Source organism: Lottia gigantea, assembly GCF_000327385.1.
Source record: "Lottia gigantea unplaced genomic scaffold LOTGIsca_36, whole genome shotgun sequence".
Classification (NCBI taxonomy): Eukaryota; Metazoa; Mollusca; class Gastropoda; family Lottiidae; genus Lottia; species Lottia gigantea.
The window spans coordinates 1,882,265-1,905,433 of record NW_008709220.1 but is presented as its reverse complement, the minus strand read 5'-3'; positions in this window follow the sequence as shown (position 1 = coordinate 1,905,433).

Sequence of the window (23,169 nt, the reverse complement as noted above, 5' to 3'; positions counted from 1 at the left end):
TGCTGTACAACTTAAATACTTCACACACACTTTCATACACAGAACGTGTTGTACAACTTAAATACTTCACACAACCTTTCATACACAGAACGTGTTGTACAACTTAAATACCTCACACAACTTTCATACACAGAACGTGCTGTACAACTTAAATACCTCACACAACTTTCATACACAGAACGTGCTGTACAACTTAAATACCTCACACAACTTTCATACACAGAACGTGCTATACAACTTAAATACCTCACACAACTTTCATACACAGAACGTGTTATACAACTTAGATACCTCACACAACTTTCATACACAGAACGTGTTGTACAACTTAAATACCTCACACAACTTTCATACACAGAACGTGTTATACAACTTAGATACCTCACAGAACTTTCATACACAGAACGTGTTGTACAACTTAAATACCTCACAGAACTTTCATACACAGAACGTGCTGTACAACTTAAATACCTCACAGAACTTTCATACACAGAACGTGCTGTACAACTTAAATACCTCACAGAACTTTCATACACAGAACGTGTTGTACAACTTAGATACCTCACACAACTTTCATAAACAGAACGTGCTATACAACTTAGATACCTCACAGAACTTTCATACACAGAACGTGCTGTACAACTTAAATACCTCACAGAACTTTCATACACAGAACGTGCTGTACAACTTAGATACCTCACAGAACTTTCATACACAGAACGCGCTGTACAACTTAAATACCTCACAGAACTTTCATACACAGAACGTGTTGTACAACTTAGATACCTCACAGAACTTTCATACACAGAACGTGCTGTACAACTTAAATACCTCACAGAACTTTCATACACAGAACGTGCTGTACAACTTAAATACCTCACAGAACTTTCATACACAGAACGTGCTGTACAACTTAGATACCACACAGAACTTCCATACACAGAACGTGTTGTACAACTTAAATACCTCACAGAACTTTCATACACATAACGTGCTGTACAACTTAGATACCTCACAGAACTTTCATACACAGAACGTGCTGTACAACTTAGATACAACACAGAACTTTCATACACAGAACGTGCTGTACAACTTAAATACTTCACACAACTTTCATACACAGAACGTGTTGTACAACTTAAATACTTCACACAACTTTCATACACAGAACGTGTTGTACAACTTAAATACCTCACACAACTTTCATACACAGAACGTGCTGTACAACTTAAATACCTCACAGAACTTTCATACACAGAACGTGCTGTACAACTTAGATACCTCACAGAACTTTCATACACAGAACGTGCTGTACAACTTAGATACCACACAGAACTTTCATACACAGAACGTGCTGTACAACTTAAATACTTCACACAACTTTCATACACAGAACATGTTGTACAAGTTAAATACTTCACACAACTTTCATACACAGAACGTGTTGTACAACTTAAATACCTCACAGAACTTTCATACACAGAACGTGCTGTACAACTTAAATACCTCACAGAACTTTCATACACAGAACGTGTTGTACAACTTAAATACCTCACAGAACTTTCATACACAGAACGTGCTGTACAATTTAAATACCTCACAGAACTTTCATACACAGAACGTGTTGTACAACTTAGATACCTCACAGAACTTTCATACACAGAACGTGCTGTACAACTTAAATACCTCACAGAACTTTCATACACAGAACGTGTTGTACAACTTAAATACCTCACAGAACTTTCATACAGAGAACGTGTTGTACAACTTAAATACCTCACAGAACTTTCATACACAGAACGTGCTATACAACTTAAATACCTCACAGAACTTTCATACACAGAACGTGCTGTACAACTTAAATACTTCACAGAACTTTCATACACAGAACGTGCTATACAACTTAAATACCTCACAGAACTTTCATACACAGAACGTGCTGTACAACTTAAATACCTCACAGAACTTTCATACACAGAACGTGCTATACAACTTAAATACCTCACAGAACTTTCATACACAGAACGTGCTGTACAACTTAAATACCTCACAGAACTTTCATACACAGAACGTGCTGTACAACTTAGATACCTCACAGAACTTTCATACACAGAACTTTCATACACAGAACGTGCTATACAACTTAAATACCTCACAGAACTTTCATACACAGAACGTGTTGTACAACTTAAATACCTCACAGAACTTTCATACACAGAACGTGCTGTACAACTTAGATACCACACAGAACTTTCATACACTAAAATTTATCGCTCAAGTCGACTTTCGTTCAATATTCAACTTTTCCACCTCAGTGGTCAGTTGAAATATTATGACGAGGGTTTCTAAAGGTCAACAGTGACTGGCGTCGGTGGATCACAGGTCCCATAATGCTGTATTTATATGTATTTGTCGTGTTTCGGACGACCACAGAACTTACTAAACGAAGACCCGAAGACCACGTAAAATATTTCAATATGCTGTCGGAATGTAAGAAATAAAGGCATTCGTAAGTTTCACCATTTCTCGATCATATCATACCAAGAGCTCCCGAGACCAAACTATAACAAAGCTATCGTTGACCAGATGGACTGTAGTCAATGATCTCAAATATAATTGGTGAGTATACCACTACAATTTTCACTGATCTACCAGTTGATGCTGCCTGAAAGATTTTTGTACGGTTACTGATACTATTTCTGTGATTTCGTAATTACCTGCTTCAAACATCGATGTTCAACAAACCACAGACGTTACTGCTCTTTATACAAGTTTATAGACGTAACTGCTCTTTATACAAGTTTATAGACGTTACTGCTCTTTATACAAGTTTATAGACGTTACTGCTCTATTTGTATATTTGTATAGATAGGTTATGTACAAATTGACAAACGTAACCGTTCTATCTGTAGAGCTAACTCATGTACTATAGTAAACATACGTACATCGTATCGGGAATACGGGTTTTGACATGGTCTTATTAAACCGTATTTAACTAAGCCCGATACACTTCGTTTTAGGGGTGTGGAAAATGAGATAGGTGGCATTTAAATGAGGTCATGTAAACAAAACACAACATCGCTTTGCCGCCGCCCATTTGAAGAGATAAGAACACATTCTTTCAATGTTAATATTCCAAAGTAAGGTTTGATTTTCTCTCGGCTTCAATACTTTCACAAAAATCTTACTTAATTCTATACCGTACATATTCATCAAAATAGGTATTGGCACGCTGCTTTCGTCATTTACCTACCTACCACATGTGTTACCACGCTCCCGAGGAAGTATGACGAAGTAAAAACTCGCTTTGTATAGGTAATTCGTTAACAAGTTTACAAACGTTAATGCTCTATTTGAAGAGTTCTGTACACGTTTACAGGCGAAACTGTTGAATGGACAGTTTTTCTTTGTTTGGTTCATCTGTTTTATAGTCACAAAGATACAGGCGTTTGTTAGACATTTTATTTGTAACGGTGACACTGATAGCATCGATTTGTACCATTCCAATTTTGAATCAGACATCTGTGGTTCCTGCAATTCTATTAAAACTAAGGGAGGGCGGGGGGGGGGGGGGGGGGGGGGTTCCCATGAGATAGGGTATTAGGCGGATGGGGGTAGCCAAAATGAAGGTAAGGTAAAGGTGCGCATTATCCAGGTAGGGTATTATATTCGCAATTATACGATATCAAAAAAATGAGCTTGGAATTTAGAAACTTGTAGAAATGTATGTGTAATTTTAGCCATCTGAGACTACATGAAACTGTATTAGAAGTTGTCTATTGTTCATGAGTTAGGACTAAAATTCTTCAACAGGCCAAAAAGGTGCTATAATGCTGTACAAGATTTATTGTTGGACTTTGAGATGCTTCAAATAAGTACAAACATAATGTTTCAGTTCTCAAAGTCCAAAAATATATCTTGTACATATATATTGAAGAATCCCAACTCATGAACATAAGACAACTTCTAATACAGTTTCATGTATAGTCTCAGATAGCTGAAATTACACATACATCAGAAACAAGCACAAAAAGGCCATTCATTTCACATATTACGCATTGGACAAAAGAAAAATTTCAAGCTGGAAAGTTGAAATTTGGCTTGCGAATTGAGACTATTTCCACCCCCATGCAGAAATTCGAGCCAATTGGACCAAAACTGTGGATTTGAGGCTGAAAAAGACTGTGTTTTAAAAACAAGGCAATTTGAACGAGGACAAAAAAGAAAAATAGTACAGAGAATAAGACGAGGACTAATTAATATGGATATCAAGAACAGTTGTTTGCAGACAGATGCCGAACGTACGGGTGAAACAAAAGAGGATGGAAGGCTTGATAAGATAAAATATTGCAAAAAACTGGAAAGAAAGTGTCTTTGGATCTTTTGACAATGATCTTTAGAGTTGGAAATTGTGGATGACCTTGCAAACCTTGTTATCTACTAGAGTGGAAAAGACCAAATATTCTCCATTTTGAAAGTCAAGAATGCCATTCAGTGACTAAGGTAGAGATTTGCTCCCTAGAAAATGGTTTGCACCCCTAATTGTACCATGCTTTATTTTCAAAAAATCTAAAAATATGATTTGAATATAATTTGCCTCAAAATATGTGTCAGAATGCACGAAATCAATTCAGTGTACGCTACATGAGGGTCTATGACTATGACTCCTTCTCTGAGTTGCCACATTTTGAATTCAGCCTCAAAAGTTGGCCATTTTGCCCCGATATGTACTCCCAGTCTCATTGTGCCGCTACCGCCACTTCATTTTATCAACATCCGCTTCACTGTCCCTGCACACATAACGACATTTTTTTAGAATTTAGTCTGTAAATTTGCACATCAAATTCCAAATCTAAACCAGAAATTAGTCAAAAAGCATGCAAAAACCTAAAAAGGAGGGAGAAAGAGAATTTTGAATAATACTACAGAATAAATTTGTCACAAAATGTTTTAGCGGTCTGAGTCAATACTATAATAGAGTTGCTTCCCTTCCAATATAAATTCTTGTCTCTATCGCATTGACAGAATTATCATCATTACTGTTTATTATGTTTATTATATGGTGGCAAATCTCTCCCGTTGCCGAGTGCCGTTCATGGTGTCGCTAAGGAGGTCATCTTTCCGAACACCAGCTGGTATTGCAGGAGCTTGATTTTTCCACTCCGCATCCCTTTCCGAGAGTTCACAAGACTATTGTTGTTTATGTGGTACATTTCTGTTCTGATAAACCGACAAAGCCTCAAAACCGACATGTTCTGTAAACCTGCTGATCTGTCGGTTTAGAGGTCTGTTAGCCTGTGGGTCTGTCGGTTTAGAGTTCTGTTAGCCTGCTGGTCTGTCGGTTTAGAGTTCTGTTAGCCTGCTGGTCTGTCGGTTTAGAGTTCTGTTAGCCTGCTGGTCTGTCGGTTTAGAGTCATGTTAGCCTGGTGATCTTTCGGTTTAGTGTTCAGTTAGCCTGCTGATCTGTCGGTTTAGAGTTCTGTTAGCCTGGTGATCTGTCGGTTTAGAGTTATGTTAGCCTGGTGGTCTGTCGATTTAGAGTTATGTTAGCCTGTTGGTCTATCGGTTTAGAGTTCTGTTAGCCTGGTGATCTGTCGGTTTAGAGTTCTGTTAGCCTGTTGGTTTGTCAGTTTAGAGTTCTGTTAGTCTGGTGGTCTGTCGGTTTAGAGTTCTGTTAGCCTGCTGGTCTGTCGGTTTAGAGTTCTGTTAGCCAGCTGATCTGTCGGTTTAGAGTTCTGTTAGCCTGCTGGTCTGTCGGTTTAGAGGGGTTTCCTGTATATTGGACTACCCGGAAAATAATTCTGCAACCCACAAACTCTTACTCCCGACCCCAACACAAGAAGGACGACCACCCTAGATACTCCCTCCCATACCTTACGTACATTTCGTCTTTGTACTTTATCGTTGACTTTATTTTCGGCCTCATTATCCTCGCAATGATTTATTCCCTTTGTTTGAAATTTGTGGCCTACTGAAATTTTTTTATGTGTTTAAAATTATTTTTTTGAAAAGATTGAAATGTCTAGCACGTGACATTCAGAATGTCTCGTTCCACGCACGCGACACCATGACAATTACAGATAAAGTTTCTGGTTTTCTGCAGTTTTTAGCAAAAAAAGACATTTTGAAACATACTGCATCACCATTTTAATCACTTTCTGTCGTTTTTCTTATCTTGAAAGAATTAACAGCTGTTAAATTATTACTTTTTAGAATTATTATTTTGAGTGTTTGTAGAGAAAATTATGAAATAAATTCGTCTCACGGTATGCACAGACGTGGTTAAAATAATATATATTTATGAACGTCGAAGATCCCTGAAAATTGCAATTGTCCTGGCAAATATCCCCTGTTTCTCTTTTCCATGTTTTTATCCGCCCTCATTGGTCTATTTTGGTTCAGAAATAAGGACGTAAAACTCTAATGATATTACTTACTGCACATTGCAGAATTGCCGCTTGTACATTGTCAGATGTTTATTTTTTCGAGAAATAGTGAAAATGTAATACTAGCATTATACTCTGTGGCATACGTATTTATTTGTGGTCTAAATGATTTGATGTGTCTTTAATAGGGATACTACAATGTGTCTAAGGTAAAATCTTGATATCAAAGTGATTGTAAAGAGGTTTTCTAAATTTTGTATGTGTATCGGGGACACTGATAGCATCAGTTTGCACTATGCCAATTTTCATTCCGACGTCTGTGGTTCCTGCAATTCCACTGAAACTAAGTGTTGACTTCACCCCTGCAAAATTTGCTTGTATCACATAAGACCCTCGTGGGTACGTATAAAACTGTTTTTTCAAACCTCTTTACAATCCCATTAATTTTTTTTTTTGTGACCTTTTCTCTGCTTTCATTCTCGAATTTACCAAATACTACCGCCACACGCCAATGTGATGTAGAAAACCAACCGCTTCGTTCTAAACTTTATCAACGAATCAGCTAAAAGTATCAAGTTTGGTTTTGTCAAGAGTGAGAAACCACAAATATTCATCTATACTCAGCCAACATCTGGTTGTATCGTCAGAGTTTACTGGTGACTAGAGATGTTCATGAATGGAGAAGAACGATTGGAATCACGAATGAAACCTGATCGTATTACGCCAATGACGCAAGAAATTTTATTATTTTTGATTGTATAGGACGACTCTGCTTTGAATTTCTTTTGAAATGGATAATGCTCATATTGCAAACAAGGCAAAACTTGTTCCCAGCTGTTTTCATTTGAATAAGTACCGCACCTCATACAATTTCGGTAGCAATTTAAAATGTTCCAGTTTAGATTTCAGATTGATCTTGCCAATGACGTTATAGAGTTGAGGTATATTTCTAGAATTGGATGAAGATTTTCACGAAAAATACTCTATTTTATATTATTCGCAGCTCTTTGTGATAAATTGTAATTTTGCAAATAGTCAGAAATATTGGATCACAAAGGGGGTAGTTTTGATGCACAATCTGTGATGCGGTACGGCTTACATTCAAGCCTGCTAATCACTAAGTAGATTGTATTGATCAAGATATAGGTCTTCATTAGAAATTCCTAATTTCCTTGCTCATAATGAAGAGTTTCCCAATTGAGTTAGAATTCAGCTGTAATAATCGATATTTAACCAAGCAAAGATTGTCAAATAATACCCATGTTCTGATAACATAACTGAAATAGCAAAACTCGAAGTAGAGCCGGATGTCAACACCTTGGATGTCGCTATCTCATATTTATCATGAGATTGGTTAAAAGCAAGGTCTTTAGAACGGGATTGTGGTCGAAAATGTGTTAGATTACAACAAAATGCTAATTTTATCAAATTAGATTGGATGATACCCGATTTCATTGTGGATGACGGGTTCGCCCCTTCTACTTTGAGACCTTGGGCCAGTATAACTACGGACCTGTTATCCATCTACCTTAAAAATACATTCTAGGCTTACTTACACATACTTACTTTATAAAAAAAATCCGGCCACCATGAAGATGTGATTATCTACCGGTACATCTTAACTGCATCTAAACACCCATTTGATTGACCCCGAGGTCAGGCTAGTATTATTTATTGGTAGGTAGAGGGTTAATTAGGTGACCCGTTCCCACGACTTTATATAAACTCAATGAATGAATGAATGAATGAATGAATGAATGAATGAATAAAGGAAGGAAGGAAGGAAGGAAGGAAGGAAGGAAGGAAGGAACGAACGAACGAACGAACGAATGAACGAATGAACGAATGGTTAATTGATGTCCTAGAATATTAAGAGAACTGGAGTAATATCGAATGAATGAAAGATGAAAAGAACGAATGAAATTCGAACAAGACAATAAGCACGAGTAAAGCGTCCTTTAAAGCACACGTTACACCATTTTATCTCGCGAGGTGCATGGGAACATATAATTTACTTTCAGAACAATATTGTCTACATGTCGGCACTCACGTGTTTAATTCTCATCACACGCGTTTTATTGTCTGTAATCAGGATGTAGGTTTAAAAATAGTCCATATCTTCAGACAAACTCAGAATAAAGTTAAGTGGGGGAGGAGATGATATCCAAAAATAGTTTTTCACATTTATTTTAATCAAGGGTTGAAATGTTTCGAACTTTCTGTCTCGACCTTTGATTCCGTGGAAATAAATAGAGTTTTATTATCACTTTCATATCCACACCCAATTTTCACAAGTCTATTATTATTATCTCCTGCATAACTTACACACAATTAGTCATTCTGACGGGACAAGATGGCAGTTGAGCTGTTCTAATGCTTCAACCTTTGGCCTTCAACGTTTCGAAATTTAAAAGAGAGGAGGCAAATACCACTATTCTGCTCATTTACTTCATTGAAAAAACAAGATTTTATTATCATTGTGAATATCCACAACCAATATACAAAAGTTTAAACAATAAACATTTATTAGAAATAATAATATATCAAAAATCTTTAAAGACAGGGGTGAAAATTAGGCTGAGGTTTTTTTTACAATTTTGTCCTGTGAAATAAGTTGACATGAAATTACAACAATATTTCCGTCTTTATTTTCAACAGTTTACTCCATTTCTAGTCAAAGATAATACATAAAGTAACAAGTATCATGACGTAATACAAACTAACAACACTACAGATGCATGTCGTATAGATAATAGATGATAGATGATTAGTCATTGGGATTGGAATCGTTTTTCTTTTTTGAAGTTGGCGCATAATTAACTTTTAAAGTAAACGAATTATACTGGAAGAGCTGAAAGTTCATTAAATATTGTGATTCCTTCTATTATCTTATTCTATTCCCCTCATGATATTACTATTACACACAGTAGTTAGTTAGACTGTTCCATGTGACCCGACCAGGTCAAACCTTAACCTTTGACCCTGACATCTTTATTAATTGACAGATTAACTAAGAGCTAATAACCCCCTCCTCGTGTTGATAAACCCCTGAATAAAGTTAATCCCTTATTTACTTGTAGTGTTCGAGATCTTTATACTCTATAGTAATATAAGTAACATAAACTGGACGTGCTAATGGACGTGCATGTTTGAAGATTAGCGAGTTGATATATGAACTGCATGTGAACGACGTTTTTATGGATTTTCACAAGTATTAAAGTATTTCAGAGTGAAACAGAATACGGTTCATCCCCACCCCTCCTTGTTTTATTTCTTCTTCAGAGTACAAGTTAACCCTTTGAAGGGTCAAGATTCCCACTGACAATCTCGGCAGTTGAAGGGTTTAATGGATTTGTTACCAAAGATTCCGGAACCTAGATTCATGAAGAAAAACAAAATGTAAATCTCGTAAAGAATTGATAAATATTCAGAAATAATTAGCGAAAGTAAAAATATGTATTGTGCACGCATGAAAGAAACGAAAAAATCGGTTTGACTTCAACTATTTGGTCATTACTATTGACCGTTTCGTTTGTTTGTGCTTTGTTTGCGCTTGTTTGCTCTTGATTGAGCTTGTTTGCTCTTGGTTGAGCTTGTTTGCGCTTGTTTGCGCTTGTTTGCGCTCCTGATTGCCCTTGTTTGCTCTTGTTTGCGCTTATTTGCTCTTGATTGCGCTTGATTGCGCTTGTTTGCGCTTGATTGCGCTTGATTGCGCTTGTTTGCTCTTTTAAGTCTATATAAAATAGAATCAGGCGACGATAATATAAACAATCCAAACCTTAGTTATAAATATAACAAATAAACAGTAATAGCTCTGTAAACTTTCGAGACGAGATTCTCTTTGAAAAAACTTTACCAAATCTATTTTGATTTAATTGAAACATTGGAATAAACTCCCCTGAAAATAATGAATTTTACTGAGATATTTCACAATTAAAAACGCAAACAATGCAAACAATGTTAGGGTAGAGGAACAAATAATCTTAAATGTAATATTAGGTTCGTTAGTTATGAAGTTTAATGAATGTTTTATGAGGAATGAAAATCACCACGATAATCTTTTATTTCTTATTTTCGAAACTTGTTAAACGTAATGGGGACACAATGATATTACAGTATTCAATCAGATGTCTGTGTTTCTTGCAATTCCACTAAAACTAAGACTCTACCATGACAAAGGGAAGAAGCTTTTGCGATAGAAACGTCATATAACGACATAAAAAAAAACACAACGTCTGATTGAAATTTGGAATGGTGCCATTCAATGCTGATACCACTGTCCCTGGTCACATGAAAAATTTAGAAAACTTCTGAACAACCTCTTCAGGAATTTCACCGTCCAGCAAACCACTAAATCACCAAACCATCACCAAATATTTAGCATGTTGATTTTTTCAGCTGATAAACAATAAATAAACATCATTAATTTTATCTCTCCATATTTTCTACCGGTCAATTTTCACCTTCATTCTTCCCCTATATATTTCATTGTTTTCCTTGAGAAATGATGGTTTAATGGTCAACAATAGCCTGATAAGGAACTGGAGCTCATTTTTCTTTTTACTGTTTTGTTTTGGTTGAATGAAATATACTTTACTTGATGAAATGATATATTAGCGGTTGGTGAAATTGTCTTTTGGTCTTTTCAAGGGAGTTGGGAAAAAATCCGTACAAGCAAAACGATTCCGTTAATCAAAATCTCGTCTAAATTATGACAAAATCGACATATAGTAGTGGACTCCTCAAGTGTTTCAAAGAGTAAGCAGGGTCTGGTTCGCCCGCTACACCCGACACTACTATCTAGGTCAACAGAGATACAATCAGATCAATTTATGCCTGATCAAACAAATCAGCCAAGATGCAAGAAACGTATTTGTAATATTTGTCCAGAAGTTCGCTATAACGACCATAATATTTCTCTGTGTCCAGTAACCCTGCTTAAGCAATTTCAAGGTCAAAACACGACCCCTTGCCAGAAAGTATCTGCCCCACAAAGTCCTATATCTCAAGACTCATGGACGCAATCCGATATCACATCCATATTCTTATAGGACTAGAAACAAAAATAATGACCACAAAGTAAATTGAAAAGTATTTTCGTCGAATTTTTTCAGCTGACATGTATGAAATTTTCACAAAAATGTTCTCTCCACAGGACATTTGATCAAGAAGAATGAAAGAACAAATCTTAGAAAAGTTGTATAATTTGAGGTAACCCGGGGAATGAATGTCATGTAAGTTTTCAGCACCAAACCATCTTCAACACCTTAATTGGGCATCGAAAAGCAGGGAGTAAAACTTAACGTCATTTCAATCAACTAGTTTTAGGGTGTATTGAGACGAGTCTCAATGAAAGCACTGGTCTAGGTCACAGAGCAATAGATAAGTCTATTGATTATATGAAAATTAGTAAGTCATTAGTATGAGTTTAGTTGAAAAGACACACACAAACACATACACATTAAAAATAGGACATAAAAATTTGAATTAACCGCTGGATGTGAAAATTATAATGAACATAAGCTGCCCAAAACCATCTTAATTAGCTAATTAGATAACTTGGGTGTAAAACTCAAATTTATCTCCACAAATCAAGAGAAAACATAAGAGTTCCTCCGAATGAAATTTTGATTTCCATCGAAGTGTCGTATGGTATAATAGGGGTTAATGGCAATCCGTAAAGCTTTTGAAAGAAACCCGGACTCTATCAGACCCGATGGGGAAATTCTACAGCTCCTGGAGATTTACCTAAGTCGCAATGATTTTATATCTAATGGTGAAACATTTCAACAAAACTACGGAAACTTATTTCTACCAACCGGTGAATTTTCCCACACATATGAATTGTAGTGCGTCTATTGTTATTGTGATATCTTGTTTACTATCTGAGATATGGTGAAGGTTTTTATTGTTATGTCTTCACCTTCTCGATAAAACATTCACTTCTTCAATAATTAATCTCCTCATCAAATATTTCACTTATTTACCTCGCAATGAGGGACACCCAAAACATGTCAGCTATGTGTAGACTCTGTGCTAAAAGAAAAGACAAAACTTAGTTAATAAATAAATAAATAAATAAATAAATAAATAAATAAATAAATCAAAAACAATATCATTTGAGAAACGGGATCCGGACTTTTAGCTACAGGGGGACAATGCCCCACCCCCACAGAAAATGAATAGCCCTCCGTGAATAATTGTTACAACTGACCAGTTATATTACTGCAACTATACACTATACTCAATCGCTCCTCCGAACAATCGTGTCTGGCTATGGGCCTGGTGGACTCAATTAAATCACAGAGTGACTTGCTTGCAATGAACCAAATATGCTTTAGCGACTATAAACACCAAATATATCTTCTATCTGCGAATTGTATCAAAGGAATTCCTGGATGACAAACAGCAGTGTGAAATGAATGGAGTTTTACGTCCTACGTTTCAAACAGCAGTGTGAGACTGGCATCAAGTAATACGATGGTAGAATTGAAAGTTTCCGTAACTACGGAAGGTGACATGGTGGATGAATTCTGTTTTCAAAATTTTCTTTGGGGAGAACACTCTCAAATGCTCCATGGGATGTTTTGATGCCACCAATTAGAATCAGGCCCCTTGAGATATATTTCTTCCAACAATTAGATAATTGTCTTCAACTAAGATCACCATTACAATCGGTAGTGAAGTTTGTCTTGATTGATCAGTCAAGTCAAAGCATACGAAATAATCTTCAACTTTCCAATACTCCATAAAAAATAAGGGGTTATTCCCCTTTAAGCAAAAAATGCAAATATATCTTGTTCGAAACGTTTGTTTCAACAGTATGCAGGTGACAGAATGAAAAGCGGACTGGCCTCTGTGAGAAATTGTTTCGATTATGCCATAGGAGTTGGCATGGATCCTATTAGAACTCTGTTGCATAAAAAGATGTCATTTTCGATTTGGAAAGACTTTTTCAGGTCTCCTAAACCTTTTGGGTTGCTGTGACTATGTACTAACGTGGAAGGTTTCAATTTGATACTTAAGACTCAATGATGTTAATACCATCAGCGCTTTAGTATGACAAGAGTAACATAATCGAAACGTTGTAAGTTGTTTTTTATTACAGCCATTATTATTTACTTCAATTAGATTGTTTATTCTTTACTACTTCTTGTTTACAACTTTAATGACCCTTTGAAAGAAAATCTCTTTTTATGTTGTTTTTTATTTGACCTATTTCATGATCCCGAGTACCTGGAATTTGATGGAAAATGACCAAAAGGTTGAACTAAGTAGATTTTTTAATTAATTCCTCGCATTGTGTTTACCAGGTTTAAACAACATGAAGTGTTTTAAACGCAAGATAGCGGAAAATTACTACATAAACATGTGAAAATGACCATCTCTTAAAAGCCCACCACCGAGACAGCTCGGTTTATAATGGCCCGCTTCATTACACATTCTGTAAACAGAACCAGACGACAAGTTGCAGACGTCAAATTAAAAATGGTGGCAAATATCCAGTTGTCCTACTGACCGAACATAAATCTCTCCAAGGTCAAACAAAATTGAATTTTTATGAGTTTTGACAATCAAATATATTTTTCATAATTAAAATCATTTTAATGACGAATGGGGGATGAGATTTGAAACATGTCCACCCCCAAGTGGAGAAATTGATAGCCCGGGGGGTCATCCCGACCCCTAAGACGACACCTGATAAGAATTAAGTAGTTAAACTCACGAGGATAAATCATAAGCTGACAGTTTAACAAATTTCAAAAGAATTAACAATCAGCCTTCCCCCATCCCGTCACTGTCGACTACCAACCCGGGGGCCAATTCATAAATCTGCCTCAGTAGATAGGGGTGTGGTCCTGAAAAACGTTTGGACTGTGAATGGCATTTTTATGCCTTATATTAAATGTCGCCCACCCCCCTTTACTTCAAGTATTAGTTATACCCTTCAATTTAAAAGTCCAATATGGGGCAGAAAAAAATTGTTAAAAGCCTTTCCATTTCTTCAGTTGTATATCTGTTGCATTTCACATTTGTACTCTCCCTCCAAAGCAGATTCGTTATTTATGCTAACAAATGCATTGTGCAGATACTGTACTCGAAATGACATGCTTTATTTATATCGTAAGGAGCCTCGGTGGCTCAAAACTGAAGGCCCCGGCAGAAAAGTAGGACGTAAAACTCTATTTCATTTCATTTATTTAATATCATAATAGATTTTAAAAAGTACATTAATATAGCGGTGTAGTATATGTCAATAACTTAACACCGAGTCTTAATAAACTTGTTGTCAACAACAAAAAATGAAAAAAATTCTCGAAGTTTTTGTATTCATGGTATTCATTCTACAACATAGAGATCAGTCGTGAGATTTACTCTGAGAGGTACAATACTCTTAAAACAGAGACGTCTTGATAAGAACATTAATCATGTTGTGACAGAACCCCTGAATTTATAAAAGAATTAAAAACATTTCCCCTCTTTAAACGATGTTTAAATCAGGAGCACGGAAACTTGATCCGTGACTCATTTGACTATAATAGGGGAAAGTAGGGGTGATTTGTACCCCTCATTATTTACAAATGACATATCGGGAATTTGCCTGGTCAGAAAATCTATTAATATTTTCATAAACAATTACTGTTTGAAATTAATGTCACATTTAAAAGAAATTATAATAAAAATGTCCAAAATTATACAGAAAATCGAAATATATTGATATCTTTGTACGAAAATGAAAGACCAAGATCAAAAACTACTTCTTTTCGCAAAATGCGAATTGATGCATTAAATCAAGCAGTTTCAGTCATGTAGTATGATTGATAGCCAATACATGTTAAATGAATGTTAAACCTATATATCCACGTTAACAATAGAAGCAAAGTTGATTTGTAATATGCCATATTGTACAACAGCGCCATGGAGCAGCATTTGCTGGATTATAGGCGCTATAGAAATAAATTGTTATTATTATTATTAGTATTATCAAAGTAGACTCAACGATATGCATATTGGTAAGACAAAACACCACATAATCCGCATTAGCTAGCTACCTGTATCTAGATCCTTATTGTGAATAATTATCTCACTGAATCATTTAGAGTAAACCTCTATTTCATTTCATGGAGCGCTTTGTCATTTAATTCATTCAGTCAAACAGCCTAATTTCAGTTCTCTCCAATTCAAACTGGTAGTTTAATAATTAACTAATTATAATCAACATGCAAGGCAATTTGAGTCTAGTCGAGTTCAGATAATTATATTCGGCAAATTTCAAAGGTTTCAAATTTGACAGCAGAATTGGCATTAAACTACGATATCAAACCAAATGGTACACTTATAGATGTATATATGACTTTTATTATTGACACTCTTGTTGTCTGGTTGTAGATTGCACCGATGTTGGTGTCCACTCTCCATGTTCGTTGGTCCTTTATGGTTTAATTGTAGATTGTCTTGTTCATTGGCTTTAGATTGTAAAGTGCTTTGGCTGCAGACTGGTGTGCTCCCCGGTTTAGATTGTAAATTGCTTTGGCTGCAGACTGGTGTGCTCCCCGGTTTAGATTGTAAATTGCTTTGGCTGCAGACTGGCGTGCTCGCCGGTTTAGATTGTAAAGTGCTTTGGCTGCAGACTGGTGTGCTCCCCGGTTTAGATTGTAAATTGCTTTGGCTGCAGACTGGTGTGCTCCCCGGTTTAGATTGTAAATTGCTTTGGCTGCAGACTGGCGTGCTCGCCGGTTTAGATTGTTGTGTTCTTTAGATGTAGAATGTAATTATGTTTTGGTTGTAGAATGTCCATTTCTTTGGATACAAATCGTTGAAGATTTCCTTGTCCTTCGCGTGTAGATTGTCTTGTTCTTATTTGGTCTTAAATTGTAAAGCTATTTGACTGCAGTCTGGAATGTTATTTGGTCTTTGATTTAGGTATTCTGTTTTTGTAGATGGTCCTGTTCTTTTATTTATATGAATCTCATTGACGAATGTAATAATTTTGAGACTCAGCCGTTTGTTGATTTAACTTCAATGTAACCGTACGTTGTATGTAAAATTATATATGTAACTTGGTTATAATGGAGACGTTATATTTTAAGTATATGTTTACATTAAAAAAGCTCTCCTATAACCATTTCATTCTTTATAGTGTTATTTTCTCACCCTTCCTATAAATACCGACCTCATTCAGGTTTCATTCATCTGACATCGTCTTTTACTCATTGATGGCGGTTCACGTGATTTGAGCTAGTCTGTACTGAACTATTAGCAATGCTCTGGTAATGCAATAGCATCACAGAACTTTTGCTCGGTATCATGAATGAGCAAATAGATGCTGCTGCAGATTGTACACTTTATTGCTCTTCTGATAGAAGTAAAAGAGTGCTTGATGTGTCCTCGTTAACTAGTCTCCAAAACGTATTCGCTTCAATTTAATAATCAGGAGATGGAGCAGAAAAGTAGGATGTGAAACTTCATTTCATTTCATTTAATAATAGATACCTAGGTTGTACTGACTGTAAATAGATCGAAGTATGATTTGGGTGTGATTCAAAATCACATTAATAAAATATAGAAAAATATTTAACTAGCGAGATAATTTGTCAGGGGCTTGGTAAAATCTTGTCAACAGTATATAGAAATATCTATTTTTAACACCCGGTGATATGTTTCAAGAGCACTGATACCAATGATATCCGTGTAACAATTATAGAGATAAAGTGAAGAAGATAGAACTGAAAATGTAGGTTTAAGAACAACCGTTCTGCGTCAAACTGAGCACCATGCACATATCGTTCAGGACACCACAGATCTCTTTTTTTATTTCAAACTTTCAAGGAATAATTTTGATCTTTAATGTCCTATTTGAAAGTCAAGACTTAATTTGCAAAAGCGGCGTCGCGGCTATAAATCTAAACTTTATGACTATAACGTGGCACTCATGTATGTGAGGCGATGCGATGTGGTCTTTATTGGATAGCAACGTTTGATTATTATTTTCTCTTTAAGGCTGAAACTTGGAAAATATTCCATTAAAATAGGAAATGAGTGATATCAGAGTGCAGAAATATGACACTAGTTTTATTAGGGTGATAATTAGACGGTAACGCTGCTGTCTGATTAGTTGTTCATGATAAAATAACATCGAGCTTTATGCTACCGAATTACAACATATTAAACATCCTAGCTCACTCATTGGTTAATAAACCCATCATACACTTATCTGATTGGATAATAATTATGATGAATGAATAACCTTGTCTCCATGTCGTTTGATGTTGAAAGGTCAAAGGTCAGATTGAATAAATATCAACTTCCGGTGTGACAATCTGGTTTGTAACCAGTAGCTACTCGGGTCGTGCAAAATCTCATAGAATTATAGTAAGTGTACTTGTTTTTGACACGGGAGAAATCTAGTTGTGAATTTAGTGATTCATTTCTGGATTTGGCATTATGAACGATGTTTAAATTTTTAAATGTCGTAAATAAATACTGAAAAAGAAGACAAATGGCTTTTGTAGGAGAGCGTTCAATTAACTTTCATTTAACAGAATGTAAAGTCTTTTAAAAATTTACAAAATTACCCAAAATGAGTTGAAAAGCGGAACATCATGACTTGAGTTTCGCTTGGACGGAAAACTCATTTCATTCTTTCTAAAAACTTAATTCACTTCTTTTTCTTTTGCATAGATACGAAGATATACAAATAAATATGTCAGTGCGTGGGTGTAAGATTCTCGCCACAGTGACAAAACGACGTACAGCTATCACTGGGTCACAGCGACCCCGAGTCGGAAGTCTTTTTTTAAACATTGAAAATGTCAGATTAGAAATACTATCAAAAGATCAAAAAAGATAAATAAAAAAGCAAGTGAAAAACCAAAACCCGAAACGAAACATCTGTTGAAAGCATGATGTTGACATTTCGTTTCGTCATTTTACATTCCAGTCCCAGATTGTACGAAACACGCGCTCATATTAACACGACGATAAAATCCGTCATATTTCTGTCACTTGGGGAAATGTGTTTGATAAAAAATTATAAAGTGATAAAACTAAAGCACACCTTGCCAATAAAAGACATGTTTTAACTTTAATTTACGTCAAGATTACCTTTCATCTCAACTCAGCCTAAAGCTATGTAAATATTTCAATCTCGATATGCCGAGTCAGGCATTTTGCATATTTTCAAATAGCCACAAAATACGAAATTAAAATGCGGAGACACCCATGAGTGACAAATTTTTATGTTATTCTTGAAATTAAAAACCAAGATTCAGAAATTTTTGTCAGGCCTCGAATTTCCACGTGAGATCTCACATAAAACGTTACAAGAATAAGGATGGTTCAGATCTGTTGTGCCGTTGGCCAAATTTACTACCAGTCCTTCAGATTGACAAATCCCTATGTCAACCTCGTCCGAATGTCAAGCTATCACGAACCCCGTCTTATACCTTGACACCAATAGCCACCTTTCTTGTATCATGGAATGCAGCGAATTGATTGGATTGTACTCCAGCGAATCATAGCTCTCGTCAGATAGACTGTAAACATTTGACTTATTTAGAGTATGAATGGATGTATTCGTTAACGTACAATCCAACATAGTGCTGCATTCCAACTTCCCTGTTTCAAGAAAGGTGGCTAGTGCACTATTGCAGTCAAGGTACAAGTACAAAGTTCGTTATAGGTGTAGATGGCCTCAGCAAAAAGCATATATTATTATACTACAGTGAAATATAAGAAGGTAGAATATTGAGTCACCCGTCATATCACTCTTATCAAATTGTATGTAAACTGTAAAAGGAATGTGCTAATCACTACCCAGTGTGTCGGTATGAATGGGGGAGGTACTGAATAACCCCCGGGAGACTGTCACCTACTGGCCTCGTTATAGAAAAGGCAGGAAGTCGAGACCTAGTTCAATACCAAAATAGAGATATACTCAATTAAAGAGATACTGTCGTCAAGACTTTTTCAAATCTAATAAAACTTGCCTTTTGTTCAGATATTTGGGACATTTTTATATATTTTGTATATTAAGGTTGTCTCTATTTGAAGCAGTCTGTGTTATATCTAGTATAGCTCTCTGTGTATATAGAAGTATGAAGTTATGTCGTGGGTTTTTAACCACGGGTTGATGTGTCACACTGGCTATGACAAGAAAACTACAATAAATATATCTCATATGACTATATTATACATGACCTCAGCTAACATTTTCTGGAATTATTTACAGCATACTACGCAAGAACTATGCCAGGTATCTAATCATAATTTCCTTTTCGATATCTTGGGGGACATCGTTTTCATGCTGATATGAGTTTGGGACACAAACAAAAACAGTTTGAAAACCCCCTGCGCAATATGAATGAATTGGGATCAAGACCGAGAGAAGGCGTGGAATTCCTAAAATGTCTTGTCCGATAGTTGCTAGTTGTTGACGGGATGCCTAATAGGTTTTCTTGTCTCTTATTTTCCGATTTCCCTTCCGGTGTCTGTGATTCAGACCAACCAACTATTCAGATGATGACGTTTCAATCTCAGCATTATTTTGAATGGAAACAAAAAACTAAAAGTTTTCCAGATATACATACACATACCTCTTTTGAGAGGTACACATTATTCGCAATCCTAGCTGATCAAATAATTCTCGAACAACTTGCTGAATGGTGGGGATCTGATACTACCATATGGGCAGAAAAGTAGGAAGCATAACTCTATTCAGTACATATACTATCAGTGGGTATATGGTTTTGGTATTCACTAAGGTCTAATAGACCAGCAGGGTGTAATATGGTCCATGATTTTAAAGTGATTTTCAATGTTTGAAACTACAGTAGTAAAAACAACTCTGTTGGTATCGTTATATTTTATTATCATTATCTACAATCTTCTACTTTCACTTTCTATAACTTCTTTTTTAACTCCAAATATTTATCTGATCTTTGTATAAGAAGTTGTTTTATTCGTCTCCACGAGGTAGAACTTTCCACATCTGGACACTTTAATTGTGGTTCATTTCCATCTCGAAAGGGCCAAGATAACAAAAGACTCATTTGATGTTTTCTTTGAATGATCCAGGAGGACTATTGTACTATTTCATGTCTACCTCATTGATTTTGTCATCTTGAATGATGCGGGATGGATATTGGACTCATTTCATGTCTACCTCATTGATTTTGTCATCTTGAATGATGCGGGATGGATATTGGACTCATTTCATGTCTACCTCATTGATTTTGTCATCTTGAATGATGCAGGATGGATATTGGACTCATTTCATGTCTACCTCATTGATTTTGTCATCTTGAATGATCCAGGATGGGTATTGGACTCATTTCATGTCTACCTCATTGATTTTGTAATCTTGAATGATCCGGGATGGATATTAGACTCATTTCATGTCTACCTCATTGATTTTGTCATCTTGAATGATGCAGGATGGATATTGGACTCATTTCATGTCTACCTCATTGATTTTATCATCTTGAATGATCCGGGATGGATATTAGACTCATTTCATGTCTACCTCATTGATTTTGTAATCTTGAATGATCCGGGATGGATATTAGACTCATTTCATGTCTACCTCATTGATTTTGTAATCTTGAATGATCCGGGATGGATATTAGACTCATTTCATGTCTACCTCATTGATTTTGTAATCTTGAATGATCCGGGATGGGTATTGGACTCATTTCATGTCTACCTCATTGATTTTGTAATCTTGAATGATCCGGTATGGATATTGGACTCATTTCATGTCTACCTCATTGATTTTGTAATCTTGAATGATCCGGGATGGGTATTGGACTCATTTCATGTCTACCTCATTGATTTTGTAATCTTGAATGATCCGGGATGGGTATTGGACTCATTTCATGTCTACCTCATTGATTTTGTAATCTTGAATGATCCAGGATGGCTATTGAACTCATTTCATGTCTACCTCATTGATTTTATCATCTTGAATGATCCGGGATGGATATTGGACTCATTTCATGTCTACCTCATTGATTTTGTAATCTTGAATGATTCGGGATGGGTATTGGACTCATTTCATGTCTACCTCATTGATTTTGTAATCTTGAATGATCCGGGATGGGTATTGGACTCATTTCATGTCTACCTCATTGATTTTGTAATCTTGAATGATCCAGGATGGCTATTGAACTCATTTCATGTCTACCTCATTGATTTTATCATCTTGAATGATCCGGGATGGATATTGGACTCATTTCATGTCTACCTCATTGATTTTGTAATCTTGAATGATTCGGGATGGGTATTGGACTCATTTCATGTCTACCTCATTGATTTTGTAATCTTGAATGATCCGGGATGGATATTGGACTCATTTCATGTCTACCTCATTGATTTTGTAATCTTGAATGATCCGGGATGGATATTGGACTCATTTCATGTCTACCTCATTGATTTTATCATCTTGAATGATCCAGGATGGCTATTGAACTCATTTCATGTCTACCTCATTGATTATATCATCTTGAATGATCCAGGATGGCTACTCAACTCATTTCATGTCTACCTCATTGATTTCATCATCTTGAATGATGCAGGATAGCTACTCAACTCATTTCATGTCTACCTCATTGATTTCATCATCTTGAATGATGCAGGATAGCTACTCAACTCATTTCATGTCTACCTCATTGATTTCATCATATCTCAAGAGACTTGGCCAAAACAGCTGATTGACTGTATTAACTAGGTCAAGAGCTTCGGAATGTAGGTCAGAAAAATTGTCGACTTGCAGTTTTTTTATCGTTTTTGTATACCAATGATTTTATCACTTTATTCTGTAATTCTCAAAGTTTTTGAGTTTCAAAAGTTCATCTTCAATTATCGGGATTCTTTAAGAAATTTAACTTCAGTTTTACATCTCGAAACAGAGAATGGCTATCGGACTCATTCTGTATCTATCTCATTGATTTTGTCATCTAGAATTATCCAGGATGACCATTGGACTCATTTCATGTCTACCTCATTGATTTTATCATCTTAAATGACCCAGGATAGCTACTGGACTCATTTCATGTCTACCTCATTGATTTTATCATCTTGAATGACCCAGGATGGCTACTGGACTCATTTCATGCCTACCTCATTGATTTTATCATCTTGAATGATCCATGATGGCTATTGAACTTATTTCATGTCTACCTCATTGATTATATCATCTTGAATGATCAAGGATGGCTATTGGACTCATTTCATGTCTACCTCATTGATTTTATGCGCCTTGAGGCGCGGGCACACGAGCAGTCTTTGTCGGAGATTTTATGTGCAGATTGAAGTCTTGGGTAAAATCTCGTGTGTCCGTGCTTCATCGACATGATTGTCGCGTCCTCGACAGGTTTGATAGTTGTCTCCAATTATGTTATCGTCTGCAAGATAGACCGTTATCATCCAATCAGATTAATTTTCATTTCGAGTACATGCTCTGCACTTTGAATTTGTCTCCTCGTGTGACCGCAGACGATCGGTAAAACTCTTGACAAGACTCTCGTCGGCGGCAAATGTTTCCGACCAAGACCGTTCGTGTGACCACAACTTTGCTGAACATCAACATAGCAACAGAATTATTGAACAGTTTATATTTAGATTCATTTAATTATCACATTTATTAGAAATAGCAAGATTGGAGTTTTTATGAAACGTTCAGGATAGTAACTAGATATTATAGATAAAACTTACACCTTTTGGAATCACAATTAGACTCAGACAGTTATCAACTCAACATATTATATAGGCAAATATTAGTAAA